The 16,662-nt window shown below is 37.8% G+C and overlaps 1 pseudogene; it reads right to left on the reverse strand.

Annotated features, from left to right (window-relative positions):
• Positions 1-13,889: 13,889 nt before the first annotated feature.
• Positions 13,890-16,236, reverse strand: LOC116898503 (annotated as a pseudogene).
• Between the last annotated feature and the right edge of the window lie 426 nt (positions 16,237-16,662).

The raw sequence follows: 16,662 nt of genomic DNA on the forward strand, positions 1-16,662 counted from the left end.
TGCATTTAATAGGACTACTTAGTGGAATTCTATCTTGTACTAAATATAAACAGATACAGTTTATGGAGTTGTGTGTTTTGAAGTCAGTTTCAATTGGCATTTCATTTTGATTGTCTTAGAGGAAGAATTACCAAGCAGAGATGGAAAAAAACAAAACAAACAAACAAAAAAAAACCCTATCTGCAAAACCATTCTAAGACATGAATCTAGTTAGAACTTCACGAAATCCAAAAAAGACATATGCAATACCGAAAAATCTCTCAAGCCATGACATCACATTTAAAAATGCTTTTAAGTAAAACCCAATTATCTCAACACACAGAATTTCAAACACATTAAACTGATAACCTCTTTTTTAGTGACAGATACTTTGGGCATCGGGTCTCTTTCCTCCGCCAGGTACTGTAAGGCATTCCTAAGGGGCCTAATGTGTTCCATCTTCAGATTACAATTTACAGATGCAAAGCACAACATAGCTTCTGACTCACCCAGGAAGGGAATCAGCTCACTGTGATTATGAACGAGCAGGAAAAGCCATTCTCCATGCCAGCCCTTCTTTCTCCTGTATGTATTAGACATTAAGTGATATTAAAAATACTCTTCCAAGTGACCCAGCCAAGGCCAAGGTGCCTTCTAAGTGAAAGAATGTGGACAAAGGGACAGGTGGCCTGACTTTAGGGCTGAAGCTCTTATGTTCTGTATTAAATTTTAGCAGCATCTTTTCTTTTAAATAAGAAATGTTACCAGTATTAGGTTGCTTAGAGAGAACTCTTTCCTTAAGGCATCCATCCTTTGGCAGTTGTAGCTGACAATAATCAATTACTGTCCTCCAAACAGCGTTAACTGTTAACTTTTTTAAAATTTTTTTATTGGATATTTTCCTTATTTACATTTCAAACATTATCCCCTTTCCCAGTTTCCCCTCCGGAACCCAACCCCCAACCCCTCCTTCTATGAGGAGGCTCCCCCATTAACCCACCTACTCCCTACCACCTCCCCATCCTGGAATTCCCCTACACTGGGCATCCAGTTTTCCCAGGACCAAGGGCCTCTCCTCCCATTGATGTCCAACGAGGCCTTCCTCTGCTACATATGCATACTCTTTGGTTATAGGTTTAGTCCCTGGGATCTTTGGGGGAGGCAGGGGTCTGGTTGCTTGATATCGTTGTTCTTCCTATGGAGTTGCAAATCCCTTCAGCTCCTTCAGTCCTTTCTCTAACTCCTCCATTGGGCACCCTGTGCCCAGTCTAACAGTTGGCTGTGAGCACCCACCTCTGTGTCAGTAAGGCTCTGGCAGAGCCTCTCAGGAAACAGCTATAGCAGGCTCCGATCAGCAAACACTTCTTGCCATCCTCAATTGTGTCTGTGTTTGGTGTCTGTTTATGGGATGGATCACCAGGTAAGGAAGTCTGTGGATGGCCTTTCCTTCAGTCTCTGTTCCACACTTTGTCTTCTGTATTTTCTCCTTTGAGTATTTTGTTCCCCCTACTAAGAAGGACTGAAGCATCCACACTTTGGTCGTTCTTCCTCATGAGTTTCAAGTGATCTATGAATTGTATCTTAGTGATTCTAAGCTTTTTTTCCCCTAATATCCACTTATCACTGAGTGCATACCATGTGTGTTCTTTTGTAACTGGGTTACCTCAATCAGGATGATATTTTCTAATTCCATCCATTTGTCTAAGAATTTCATTGGTTCTAATAGCTGAGTGTACTCCATTGTGTAAATTCTGTGTCTATTCCTCTATTGAAGGAGATCTGGGTTCTTTCCAGCTTCTGATAGAATTCTGTACTAAACCCATGTGTGCCTGAGCTTTTTTTGGTTGGGAGAATTTTAATGACTGCTACTATTTCTTTAGGGGTTATGGGACTGTGTAGATGGTTTATCTGATCCTGATTTAACTTAGGTACCTGGTATCTGTCTAGAATATTTTCCATTTCATCCAGATTTTTCAGTTTTGTTGAGTATAAGCTTTTGTAGTAGGATCTGAAATTTTTTGAATTTCCTCAATTTCTGTTGTTATGACTCCATTTTCATTTCTGATTTTGTTAATTTGGATACTGTCTCTATGCCCTCTGGTTAGTCTGGCTAAGGGTTAATCTACATTGTTGATTTTCTCAAAGAACCAGCTCCTGGTGTTGTTGATTCTTTGTATAGTTCTTTTTGTTTCTAGTTGGTTGATTTCAGCTCTGAGGTTGATTATTTCCTGCCCTCTACTCCTCTTGGGCATATCTGCTTCTTTTGGTTCTAGTACTTTGAGATGTGCTGTCGAGCTGCTAGTATATACTCTCTCCAGTTTCTTTTTGGAGGCACTCAGGGCTATGAATTTTTCTATTAGCGCTGCTTTCATTGGGTCTCATAAGTTTTGGTGTGTTGTACCTTCATTTTCATTAAATTCTAGAAAGTCCTTAATTTCTTTATTTCATCCTTGAACAAGTTATCATTGAGAAGAGCATTGTTTAGCTCCCATGTGTATGTGGGCTTTTTGTCATTTTTGTTGTTATTGAAGACCAGCCTTAGTTTGGAGCAATCTGAGGGGATGCATGAGATTATTTCAATGTTCTTATATCTGTTGAGGCCTGTTTTGTGACCAATTATATGGTCATATTTTCCATGAAGTGCTGAGAGGATCTATTCTTTTGTTTTAGGATGAAATGTTCAATAGGTATCTGTTAAATCCATTTCAATCATAACTTCTGTTAGTTTTATACTGTGTCTCTGTTTAATTTCTGTTTCCATGATCTGTCCATTGATGAGAGTGGAGTGATGAAGTCTCCCACTAGTATTGTGTGAGGTACAATCTGTGATTTGAGCTCTAGTAAAGTTTCTTTTATAAGTTGGATTCCCTTGCATTTGGAGCATAGATATTCAGAATCGAGAGTTCATCTTGGCAGTTTTTTTCTTTGATGAGTATGAAGTGTCCTTCTTTATGTTTTCTGATAACTTTTTGTGGAAAGTCGATTTTATTCAATATTTGAATGTCTATTGCAGCTTGTTTCTTGGGACTATTTGCTTAGAAATTTGTTTTCCAGCCTTTACTCTGAGGTAGTGTCTATCTTTGTCACTGAAGTGTGTTTCCTGGATGCAGCAAACTACTGGGTCCTGATTATGTATTCAGTCTGTTAGTCCATGTCTTTTTATTGGGGAATTGAGTTCCTTGATGTTAAAAGATAATTAAGACAATTCCTGTTATTTTTGTTTTTAGGGATGGAATTATGTTTGTGTGGCTAACTTCTTTTATGTTTGTTGCAAGGAGATTCCTTTCCTGCTTTGTCCAGGGTACGGTTTTCCTCCTTGTGTTGGAGTTTTCCATCTATTATCCTTTGTATGGATGGATTTGTGTAAAGATATTATGTAAATTTGGTTTTGTCATAAAATGTCTCAGTTTCTCCATCTATGGGAATTGAGGGTTTTGCTGGTTATAGTAACCTAGGTTGGCATTTGTATTCTGTTAGGGTCTGTATGACATCTGTCCAGGATCTATTGACTTTTAGAGTCTCTGGTGAGAAGTCTGGTCTGCCTTTTTTGTGACTTGTTCTTTTTCCCTTACTGCTTTTAAGATTCTTTCTTTGTTTTGTGTATTTGGTGTTTTGATTATTATGTGACAGGAGGAATTTCTTTTCTGTTCTGGTCTAATTGGAGTTCTGTAGGCTTATTGTATGTTTATGTGCATCTCTTTCTTAGGTTAGGGAAGTTTTCTTCTATAATTTTGTTGAAGATATTTACTGGCCCTTTAAGTTGGAAATCTTCACTCTCTTCTATTCCTACTATTCTTAGGTGTGGTCTTCTCATTGTGTCCTGGATTTCCTGGATATTTTGGGTTAGGAGCATTTTTCCTTTTTTGCATTTTCTTTGACTGTTGTATCAATGTTTTCAATGGTATTTTCTGCCCCTGAGATTCTCTCTTTTGTATTCTGTTGGTGCTGCTTGCATCTATGACTCCTGATAATTTTTATAGTTTTCTATCTTTATGATTATCTTCCTTTGTGATTTCTTTATTGTTTCTATTTCCATTTTTAGATCCTGGATGGTTTTGTTCAATTCTTTCACCTCTTTGGTTCTGTTTCCCTGTAATTCTTTAAGGGATTTTTGTGTTTCCTCTTTAAGGGCTTCTACCTGTTTACCTGTGTTCTCCTGTATTTCTTTAAGGGACTTATTTATGTCCTTCTTAAAGTCCTCTATCATCATCATGATGTGTTGGGGTATTCAGAACCTGGGGTAGTAGGAGAACTCGGTTCTGATGATGCCAAGTAGCCTTGGTTCTGTTGCTTATGTTCTTTTGCTTGCCTCTCACTATCTGGTTGGTGTTATTTGGTTTTGCTGTCTCTGATTGGAGCCTGTACCTCATGTGAGCCTGTGAGCTGGTGATCTTAGGTGTGTCAACACTCCTGGGAGACCAGTTCTCTCTGGGCAGGATTTGGGTCCAGAGCACTGTGCCACAGGGTTAACTTTGTGGTGCAGATGGAGCCTAGAATGATATTGTCCCCAGTTGCTCTGTGGTTTCTGAGCCCTGTTGTCTCCTGGGAGGTCCATCTTTGGCCAATTATTGGAGCAAAATTGTTTGTCTCACTTGTTAACTTAGGAGTACAGCACTCCTGGGATACCAGCTCTCTCTGAGTGGATATGGATCAAAGAGCTTTGCCACAAGGTTAACTCCAAGGTGCAGATGGTGACCAGAAGGCTAACCTATTATTTTTCTTATTCTTCTTTTTTCTTTTTTTTCGGAGCTGGGGACCGAACTCAGGGTCTTGCGGTTGCTAGGCAAGCGCTCTACCACTGAGCTAAATCCCCAACCCCTATTATTTTTTAATAAGAAATACATATTGAAAATAAACTCCAGTGTTTGAATTTGTATTTTCTGATACAAGTTTTCTTTTGATAATAAGAATTATGCTTCAAATTATATGCAATTTTTACAATTTTCTCAATATTGTTGAACTGTGAACATGAAACCTACTTACTCAATTCACATTTCAAATGAGGAATGAGAATTAGTAAGGACAAAGTATTCCACTTCTCTAAAAGGTGTCTAAAAACTAGAGCTTTGCTTAAATTCAACTAGATGTGAGTGCATACAAGTCTTCAGTTGTACTGTCGCCTTGGTGATTTCTTGGTAATTTACATGTGGTGGCTCACCCTTAACTAGCTCATCCTTAATATTCTAATGGTGATCCCACAATTAAATTTGGATAATATAAACTAGCAACTGAAAATTTGCTGAAATTACTGTGAAATAATTTATTTTACAGAACAAATGGTTTGAAAAAAAATCCTTCTAAAAGGTTTAATAACTTCCTCTGATTTCTTAAAAGATTTTTTTCCTGAAACATGCTTACCATATCTTTACATTAACTTACTTTTCTTAAAAGTAAATGGCAGAAACAAAAGAGACCTTGCCACTTTCCCCTGCTTCTGAGTCCTTTCTTCAAGATGTCATTGTAGATCAGGGTACTGAGGATATACATTTCTACATTCTACATTTGCAATTCACCTCATACTTCATTGTTCTCTAGTTAGTACTGATAGTATCTGAGTGTACTATGGATAATAAAAGAATATTCTCCCATTGTTGTAAGAGTAAATAAACTTGAGAGAAGATGTGCTGAAGACTTGGGGTAGTGACCAATAAGCCTCAAAGTTTCCAATAAATCATTTTCATGAATTGTAATTAAAATGCTTTAATTTTGGTCAGATTAGTTGAAGAGTTTATACAGTTGCAAAATAAATCAATGACCCCTGATTATTTTTAATTAAAGAAAAGTAATTAGCCCTCTAAAACTTAACAGTAGAACAAAATTTTCAAGAAGATAGTGAGGAGAGAAAATTGAGGGGATGAAAATGTTCAAAACATTTTATTCAGTTGTCAAGAAATTAGTAAAAGCTTTTCAAAATTGTGTCTCAGTAGAGTTAATATAATTGTTTGGAAAAATATTTAAGATTATTAATACGAGTTGCTTAGAATATGCCATGTTGAAATTTTCATCATTGCCTTCTTGAGTCAGAAACTGCCTTTATATTTTCTTAAAGGCTCTTAACCCTTTCACTGATTTAGAGAATATAACATATTTGATTTCCTGTTACACGGCTTTAATCCATTCTCTACAGTGAAGTGCACAGATTTCAGCCATAACACACTCTGTTCCACTGCTGTCTGTATAAAATACTGTTTACACTCCAGGACTATGGCTTCGGGGAACGATTGATGGAGCAGCTACTTCTGCGGCTTCTTCGGTAGAGAAGTAGAAAGTCTTTTCTATCCAACCAGGGGCACTTTCAGCTCCTTACTTTATCTCTATGGCACAGAAGCATTCAAGATTGGATTTTAGACTTTGAATATAGAAAATAATAAAAGCGAAATAAAAATCTTTGAAAGGGACTCTTTAAAGTTCACTTGGAAACTTTTGTCAAGCTTTGAGCCCTCGTTCTCTCCTCAGAACTCTTTGTTAAAAACGAAATGAAAAGCAGAGGCTAAGCTACATAGTGTAATCTGCACATAACTTCGAATATGACTCGGTGCTACTGAACTGAACACTGTGATTGCAATTATAACTCCACATTGCTTCATGCATAAATTATTCAAATTCAGGCAATAGATTATTCAAACATTATCTCCAAGAAGCCCTTCTGAAGGCTCACTAACAATTATGCTGCAACCCTTCACTAACGAAGGCCATACAATTAAAAGCTTAGTATATTTTACAAACCCTGAATTGGTCAACAATGTTGTTTTTAACACAAGCCATCTTTTAACTATAATTTACCACTTACAATTTCCTCCTCTTCTCGTGTCTTAAAAAGTTAACACTATTTCTATAAGAAAAAGGCTGAAAGTAAGTCCACACTATCCATTTGGACATATATACTTCAAAGACTCACTTCTTTCATAAGAATACGGAAATGTGAATTTTTTTTTGAAAGGAGACTTTCAATGATCATTAAAATTCTAGTAAAACGTCAGTTTCATATGATGTTCCTTGCCATGCTGCATAAAAGTGTATTCTCTCATAAGAAGCTAAATTAAACATTAGAATAACTTCACATGAATTCGCTAGTCAATCATTTGGACCTGACTTCTATGCCTGTCTTAAGATTCATGATTCTGGATCATCACTCAGGTTGTGGATTTTGTAAATTGGTCTTTTAAGGATTGTTTAATTCATGACTTGTCTGACATACTCATTTCCTCTGATGCCTTCAGGGAGCACTGCCTCAGTCAGTCATACTGTATGCTTTGCTCAATGGTTGTCTGATCCACCATGAGTGTCACATTCACTCTGATTTGGTACTTAGGTTTTAAAAAGAAAAGAGACAGGTTTATCATCTGCCTGCTGTTTGACCTCTGGCTGAAGAGTTTATTCCTCTACTTTTGATGTATTTTGGGGGCTGGTGTTTCTTCCATCATGGCCTCATTTCTTTTGACTTTTTCTTTTAATTTTATTTAATCTTCTTTACTTATACTCCAGATTTTATCCCCCTCTTGGTCTACCCTCTGACTGTTCCCATTCCATACCTCCTCCCCATCCCCTGTCTCCATGAGGATGTCCCCACCCACGAATACCACCCACCCCACCAGACTCTCCACTCCATTCTCTTTACAGTTAGGTACATCTTCTCTGACTGAACCCAGACCCCTCAGGCCTCTGTTGTATATGTGTTGTGGATGGCCACATTGTTTATTCTGACTGCTTGTACTTCAGAGCGTGATATGTATTAGGGCAACTAAACTGCCATGCTTTGATTGTGGGTAAGTGGCTTGGCCTGGAATAAAACACAGGAGCTAAAAAGACAATATAATCATTTAGGGCACAAAGATGATACAGTCTCCTATTGTCTTTATGCTCATCATCTACATTGTTGCCCTAAATATGAACTGGAATTTTCAATATTCTGTAGTTGTGAAGAAGAGAAGAGGATCATCATCATCGTAGTCATTGTTATCGTCGTCGTCATCATCATCATCACCACCATCATCATCATCATAATCATTTTCAACTTTTTACTTCCCCCTACTAACAGTTTGAATGTACAGGCAACCCTAGACCACAACGCTTTGGCCAGCATAGGAGCAAACCATGGTGTGTATTATAGTGTGGCTTTCTGTCTGCAAGTGTGACTCTATACTCAAATGATTCCACAAAGACTTAGAACATGGTTTGTCAAAAATGCTGATAAGTTTGGTTTGTTTGTTTGTTTTAATTTTGGGGCCAGGAAGACCAAAGAGACGATCACCTTCCTAAACTGTCAGCGGTGCTACAGAATTTGTAAAGAGAAACAAGAGTTATTTAACAGACACAAAATGGGAAAACCACAACAAAAGGAAAAATATTTATTAAGTCTGTAAATTAACAACTTAGAAAAATTCCTTCTACTAACTTTTGCAAAGAGACCCCATGTTGCACAAAACTATCCATGTGAATTCTCCTTCTCCAGTAAAGTGAGACAGGAACTCAAGTGTGTGAGATGGGGACATAATCTTAGAGAGAGGGAAAAACAAACCTAAAAATGACAGCCATGACTGCATAGCTAATAGTGTAGACCTGAAGCCTTATTTCACTCTGTTATAACCCTCAGTCTCAACGGAGGAAGATTAATCTTGAAGTTGTACTAGAAACTGGTCAATTCATGAGTAGCAGTAGAGATGAAATGATTGACAGGATTTTTGCTGCCAGCAAATAGATATCCGTGTCTCTATGACTTTCTGAGAGTTAAAGAAAGCCAACAAAAATCTTCCCATCTCTCCTTTGTTACCGAAATAATCAAATCACTGCAGAAACCTTTCATGTTAAAATTATACATTTATCCTAAAATCATACGCATTCTTCTTCAGCCTTGCTAAGTCCAAAGGAACTAGACTGTACTTTAAAGACATAAATAGCATTAATTTTTCTTCTTTCAACTTCGCTGTAGAATAAAGTGATTAGAATGTGGATTTGCATTAATGAATAATTTAGGAGTTCTGAGGAAGACACTAATTGTGGATGGAGCAACCTCATTTAAATACAGGGAGTGCCACGGGTGCTGCTGCAGCCTGAGAGAGCAAGTTGATTTTTCACTCCAGAAGTTCTACAATTCAATATTGCCTTCATTTAAAGAAACAATTATAGGCAACAGAATTGCTTTATTTACCAAAGGGCCATCTTCTGAGAAGTGCTAGGCTTTCAGCTGACTGATAAGGGCGTAGCAAACTACACTGGGTACAAACATGAAACGAAAGATGAATGAAAAGGTAGCAGAGGAGTTCACAGAAGAGCCGTGACAGCAGCTTGTATTGAAAATCACGCATACGTACTGCATACCAATCTGAACTGTGTGACACACTCCCTTATTCCACTCAGTAACAAACCAAGACCTGTAAAGGACAGCAGTGATTGCTCTTCTAATGAACAAGGAGATCTGGTCACTTGTTGTCGACTGAATGTCAACTGTGATGGAAGATCAGCATAGAAAAATCTCTGGGATTTCAAGAGTGATGAGAGTATGCCTATGCTGTATAGTCAAAGTGATATGTGTCAGGCCAAAGAGGAAGGAACATCATGGCAATGAATCTTCCATGGTGTCTGGAAATGGAAATAAAAAGCTGCTGATTCTCACAGACCTGCTATCATGGGATGCTGGGTGACAATCCTTTGAAAATGATATTATCTTATAAGCAAAAGTAACCTATGAAAATGGCATCTGACATGTATGGAAAGAGGCCTCTCATTAATTAGATATTTTCACATAGATCTAGCATGAATGATTTCCTAGGCTAACTAAAAGAATAATTTAAAGCCTAGAAAAATACAATAAAATTGTTACAGCTATAGAATAAAAATGCATGTGACATGGTACTAAAATAAATATTAACTAAGCAACAAAATATTTGAATCATAGACTATGACAGTTTGAATGTTAACATTTTCAGTTATTTTTCTGTAAAAGCCAATTGCTTTTAAAATCAGAAAAAGTCTTTTATACTTATATATAATATAATGCTAAATAGATTAATGTATTACCACTAGCTTTAAAATGTCCCAAAGTAAATTTAATTTTACTTCATATTTATATAGTACATGTGTCTCATCTATATATCCATTTGTGTATACACATAAACAGATTTTGCCCATGTTATTCTCTTAGCACAGTTACTGATCTATGAGTCTAAGTTATTAATGTTTGAGTTCCTTATATGAGTCAAAAGCCCACTAACATGGGCTCATGCTCCAAAATTACAAATGATCAATGATGAAGACATTACTTTTTATGTCTGGTCAATACTGTAGAATGTGTAACATAATCGAATATTCCTAAAACTAAGATTGACATGTACATATAAGCTATACAAATCTCTAAAGGATAGCGCATTTCGGATATAAGACCACAGGAAAAACAGGTTAATGTGCTCTGAGTCATCATAAAATAATAAAGGAAAGCTTTTTAACCTTGTAAATAGAAAACATTATGTATTTTCTGTATTATGAGACCAGAAATAAAGTTTTTAGCATAATAAAACTTCCAAGAGGAAATATGTGACATATTGGACTGTTTTAATAAAAATTTAAAGCAAGTGCCTCCATTCAGAGGTAAAAGAACCAACACTCTCCGTGAGAGATAGGGATTTCGTGTCATCGTGCTATATTTTAAAGAGTAGCCTAAAGAGAGGCACAGGACTTGAGGCTACACCTAATCCATTTGTCAGTGATTCACCTGTTGACATTCACTGAATGCCAACTAGTTGTCACCAAGAGGATGCCAAGATTCCCAGTCACATGAGCTGTCATCTCAGAATATAAATCTTAAAGACGTTTATTTTACTGCAATGCTACCTATACACTAAGTGAATTCTTTGTATTCAGAGACTGACGAGCTGGCTTCATACCATTCTTCTCCATACATCTGTCTGACCTGGACATCTATACACAAATTTACCACATTTACATAAAAACTGCAGCGAATACAAGGAAATCAAGATGTCAGCGCCTAGGAGTCTGTATCAGGTTTTTAATTATCATTTGTGTTTGTAACCACCATGTGGCTCTTTATGACTAGCAGTCTCCTGCTATTTCTACCTCATTTATTTCACAGTTCAAGCTTCCTTCCAGGCTTTGGAGCCATACAGAGGGTCCCTCAACATTCACCTAGAAGTATATTCTTTCACTTCAGACTGCGCTGAGAACACAGTTAGGAAACTAGAAAACTTAGAGGAAGTTAAAACTGCCTCCTCCCAGGATAATGCAAAGGCTTCCTGCTTTACCTCTGCATTATTTAATGGTCAATCCCAAGAATTGAACCCACGAGAATGTTGTAGTTTCCTATCCCAGAACTATTTTAGGGTTCCTTTCACTGCTATAAAACTGTGGTTGAAAATAATGGGTAGAGTTCCTTCCATTTCATAATTCTATGAAGTTACATTCAATTAAAATTCTTTCCACTTTTTTCCCCTCTGTCACATCATTAGCAACACTTTTGTGTCTTACGAAAACTTAATCCTATTCAGTTTATGATATACATATATATATATATATATATATATATATATATATATATCATACTTCCAATTGCTCAGGCAGTGTCTTGGCAGATTATTTTATTTTAACTAAATATTCAGGCACATTAAATAGTTTCTTAAAAGAAGTTTTTCTTCTGTATTTTGCTGTGTCAAAAAAATATCTTGACACTTAAAACCAAAAACCTTATGCATTAGAAGTAAGTTAGTACAGGAGGCAAATGGTTGGGTGGGAAATGCCTTAGAATGTCTGAAATTTGCTTTTATTCTTGGCTGGTCCTTAAAGAGACAGTGTCGAGTAGATGGAGCTCTATGTACTGTAAGACAAGAGATATCTACATGGAACAATACAGGCAGGCAATGACGGTTGAGGTGTGACTACCAGCAGTTTATAGAAAAATTCTACTGGCTAAACCTCAGACTCTAAATAAACCCTGAATGTGTGTGTGTGTGTGTGTGTGTGTGTGTGTGTGTGTGTGTGTGTGTGCGCGCGCGCGTGCGCGCAGTGGGGATGGCTTCCCCTCTGTCTTGGACCTTTGTCCAGATTAGCCCAAAGAGCCTCACATTTCTTCAACACTGGAGGCATACAGCTGTGACTGTTGATCAGGGAGCCTCTAAGTGTGGGAACAAGGACTTTTTGCTTGACAGTCTCTAGAGACTTCATATCTCAAAACATATCAGGAGTGAAAGCTGTCTTAGGTGCCATAGAGTCCAAGAACAGATCCAAAGGTAGAAAGTCTCTGTTCTACTTTATAGAGAGTAGCCTGAACTCAGAAAAGAGTCTGGCTCAAGAAGCCACATACCCACAAAGGTTTTTGAGAGGAATTTCTCTAAAGTGTAGGTAGCTAAAGTGCTATGAAAAGCTGATAAGGGTTAATTTGTTTTCTGACAATGACCATAGCAACTTTAATGTATTCAACAGACACATGAAAAAGTAAGTATGAATTCATTGTTGCTTTTTTAATATTCTGCTATAGATGTATCATGGCAATCCAATGATGATGGTTACATTATTCCTCCCAATACACATCAACCCCAGTATAAATCTTCTTAATTTCATTATTTTTCACATATAATGAATTAGCCTTCATAGTACTTGCAGATTTGAAGTTTAGATATCTGTCCTTCGTGAAACTCATCCTAGTGATTTGCCCATCTAGATCACTCTTGGTCAAGAAACTTGTTTCTATTCTTCATTATACACTGCTATTAGCTAGGTTTTTCACACCTAGAAAAATCATAAACAGATATAAAATGAATCAATTATCTGCATGGCATTCTAAAAAGGAATAGAAAGTAGGTTAAACGGTAAGGCTATTTCTCATGTATCTATTTATTACAATGCAAGTTAATATAGAATAACCCAGTAAATAAATATCGAATTTACTTTCTCCTCCTAAGTACCATCTTAGCAAATTGTATTAGTCAAGGTTCTCTAAAGCAACTGACAAAATGCATGTATAGTCCAAAGAAACTGTATCAGATTGGCTTGCATGATATAGGGCACATCATCTATCAATGGCTGTCTGTATGTTGGAGAGGTTGAGAACTGTTCCAGAAGTGTAGAAACCTGAGCAGTACCAATCTAGCATTCTAAGCTTGGAGGATTCCTAGAAACCCGGTGGTCTTTACTCCATGTCATTGGACCAAAAGGCTGGGTTCCAGTAAAGGATGGCTGCAGCCGAAGCAGCAGCAGAGTAGATGCACTTGCCAGCCAAGCGTGAAGGCAGGCAGGGATAGCATCACTACCTGTCCCTCAGACCTCTTCCTATCTGGACCTCTGGAAGATCTTGCCCACCATAGAAGAGTGTAGAAGAGCTCCACCTAATAGTCCTTCCAGGAAATACCCTCTCATACCACGAAGCATATCCCTTACTCTTTTCTAATGGAATCGAGTTAACAACCAAGATTAACCATAATACAAATATATACGCTAGCCAAATAATTCCACTTTTCAATGTGCTTCTAATTCCTGATCAACTCTAACTTTCCAATTTAATATTCTACCAAGACATGTTTGTAGAACAGAAATTACAATATATTCTTTTTTCATACACACTATTTATGAGAAGACATTATTGAAAGTGAAAACATTTGAGTCTATTAATGTTAGACTTTTATGTTTGTTTATTTTCAGAGAGAAAAAACAACACAATGGTTTTGTGTATTTATTTATTTGTGTGCGTTCCACACCTTTTTGGGGTAAGGGAGTAGGGGCATGCCCTGGTTAGCATCAATATTGACAGCTGCCTTTGAAGCCTTAACTCCAATCCCAAGTGTTGAAAGACTAGAGGCTGACAGATGTGAAAAGCTTCTATCCCAGGATTTTACTGAAACTAGCTTGGGGGCATATGAGGCATAAGGAATCCAGTTTCATGAACTACAAGCCATCCACAAGGTTTCTTATAGATCATCACTATACAAAATCTGGATCCTCTTGTCCTGGTGGCAACCCTTAGGGCTGTTCTGGACAGCAAGGGAGCCCCAGACATATTTGCCAGTAGCAGCGTCCAGCATGGTCTGTTTTCAGGCTATGTTGACTTTGACCTGCACAGATTCTACTTGGGTCCCATTGAGCTTAGCAACAACTTTATCTGCAGAATCTGTCTTCTTATAGGTGACGAAGGCACAGTTTCAGGATGGATCCACGGATAGGTCTATGATATTTCCAAAGGGAGAGAGGGTGAGGAGGGTGAGTGTCATGTCCTCTCCATACACATACAGAGTGTTCCCCTTCCAAGGAGCCTCCGTTCGGGGAATGAGTCTGACCTGTGGAAAGGACCCTCTAGGTCGATCCTGCTCCCGGTCTCTGTCTTTGGCTTTGTCCTGTTTTCTGTCTTGATCCAGGTCTCTGTCTTGCTCGTTGTTCCGGTCCCTAACTCAGCTGAGGTCATGCCTTCAATCCTGGTTGCAGCTCAGGGAGGGAAGGCTGAGGATCTGGCACCACTATGTTCTTCATAGCTCCAGTCAACGCCCCAAGGTGGGCCATCATCAGCCCTGGGAGCCTCTGCTTCTTTTCCATCTTGTCTCAGTTCCCGAAGCTGATCACTAGAAGACACAAAGCTTTCATACAGAGATTTCCTCTGGGGACCTCTGGATGGCTCCTGTAGGTCGTCATCAGCAGACATACTCCTCTGGAATGACAGGGAGGTGGGGAGAGGCCCCTTCTCCGCGTCCTTTAACTTCCCTTCCAGGGTCCAAGAACGTATGAAGCCTGAGTTCTTAAGTTTCTAATTCACATTGCTAAAGGTATTTCAGGTTCATTAAGACAGAAGTGACTTCCACCGATTGGAGACATTATATCAACTATAGATCTCTGGGTACAAATTCTTTCCTGGATTCCATTACCTTTATTCTGATACTGGCTATTTAGGCCATCTTTGACAGGAAACAGCAGACTTCTATTATTTTATTGGGAAGTTTTTATTTCCCATGGGGTAATAGATTTTAGGAAACAAATTAGAGAGCATTTCTAAATTTTGTTTTCATTCTTCACCTGGGGAGATCTCTCTGTTTCCTGCAAGACTCCTGGGACATTTTTCGTTAGACTCGTGCTGACTCTACAGTGCAAGGAAGAATCCTTGACATTTAATAAATACTGTGGAAATTGGCGTCTGGATAAGAAAGAGATTATTTTCTTTCTGTGTTTTCTCATTTCATGCTACACCTTTTGTTAAAGCACCTACAGTATTAGGCTAGTCCCCCACAGGCTGCACATTTCAATGATTGTCTGCCCAGGAGCTAACTGATAGAAACTGCTCTCTAGGTAGCAGATTATTAGTGTATATAGTCTAAAATGAGAAGCGAGGAGGGTGTCATTGAGGAAAACAAGCCAAATATTTGCTGCATCAAAATACACAGTTGAAAAATCAATTAGCTGATTGGTTCATACAGATTTGTAAAGCTAGTGCAAATATGATTAGAAATATTTCACTTTCAGACAAAGTTTCATTATCCATATAAACATAGGTTTCATATGGAGTGTCATGACTTACAGATAGTGTTTGAGTGAACTCCTCCCACACTTCCTTAGGTGTACTCTACATTCCAGAATTTGCTTCTTGGCAATTGAAATATTAATATTTAAGAAGAGAACCTGATTCACATGTAATTTCTGTCACAGGTGGTAGAAACAGGATTGGCAAAGAATCTATTGGCTAGTTCATTTTGTTCATTGCCAACCTGGTATTTGTTAAAAGTCATCTTCTGAAGAACTTATAGAGTCAATGCTAAGTATCATATATAACTTTCAATTTTATACAGAGATTATATATGGATATAAACTTTGTATTTTATTGCATGCTTTGTTTTAAGTTTGTGTTTTAATGTTGAACCATCCTGATATTAAAATGATTCAAAATTTTAATCCATAGAATTGCAAACATGAAACAGTGTCTTAGTTTCTTTACCAGTTGCTACAATAAAATACTCTAACATCAGCACTTTAAGGGAGGAAGGATTTATTTTGGTTCACAGGATCAAGTGATAGTCCATCATGACAGGGAACTCACAGCGGCAGGAGTCTGAAGAATCTGGACATGTTACATCTGCTGTTAGAAACCAGAAAGTGACAAATCCTTCTGCTCAGCTCAGTTAGTGCTGGGCCCACCCAGGCCATGAATTGGTGCTGCTCAGTTTCAGGAGGGTCACTCTGATCCACCATATGATCCTGCACCAACATTCCATCCCAGCTCATTCCTGATTCTTCCAGGTTGACAACTGAAATGAAGCATAACAAGTTGTAACCCATTTTTTTGTTCTATTTTACTATCAAATATTCACTATTCTACTGTGGCCATAATCATTTATTGTTAAGTTTTTGATGTTACTACTTTAGATTTTACAGTTTTTCCTTTATTGTGGCCATAACATATAATTTACACTCCTGTAGCTTTAAGCATAGAATACAGCGTTGCAGACTCTCATTACAACTGCTGCACATCTGTAAAACTTCTCGCCTTGCTTCCATGACTCTTTATACCCACATCCTTTTATTCCTCCAGCCCTACCCTCTTTACTCTGATTTTGCATGTCTGTTTTAAACACAGTATCCCAGTGAAGACACGCACTGCTCTACAACAGACATGCACTCCTCAGTGTCCTCACATCCACCCATATTATTATACTGATGGGACATCCTTCTTTATGTTGGTTTTGACTGTACTTTGTGTGTCCT

Source organism: Rattus rattus, chromosome 4 (assembly GCF_011064425.1).
Source record: "Rattus rattus isolate New Zealand chromosome 4, Rrattus_CSIRO_v1, whole genome shotgun sequence".
Classification (NCBI taxonomy): Eukaryota; Metazoa; Chordata; class Mammalia; order Rodentia; family Muridae; genus Rattus; species Rattus rattus.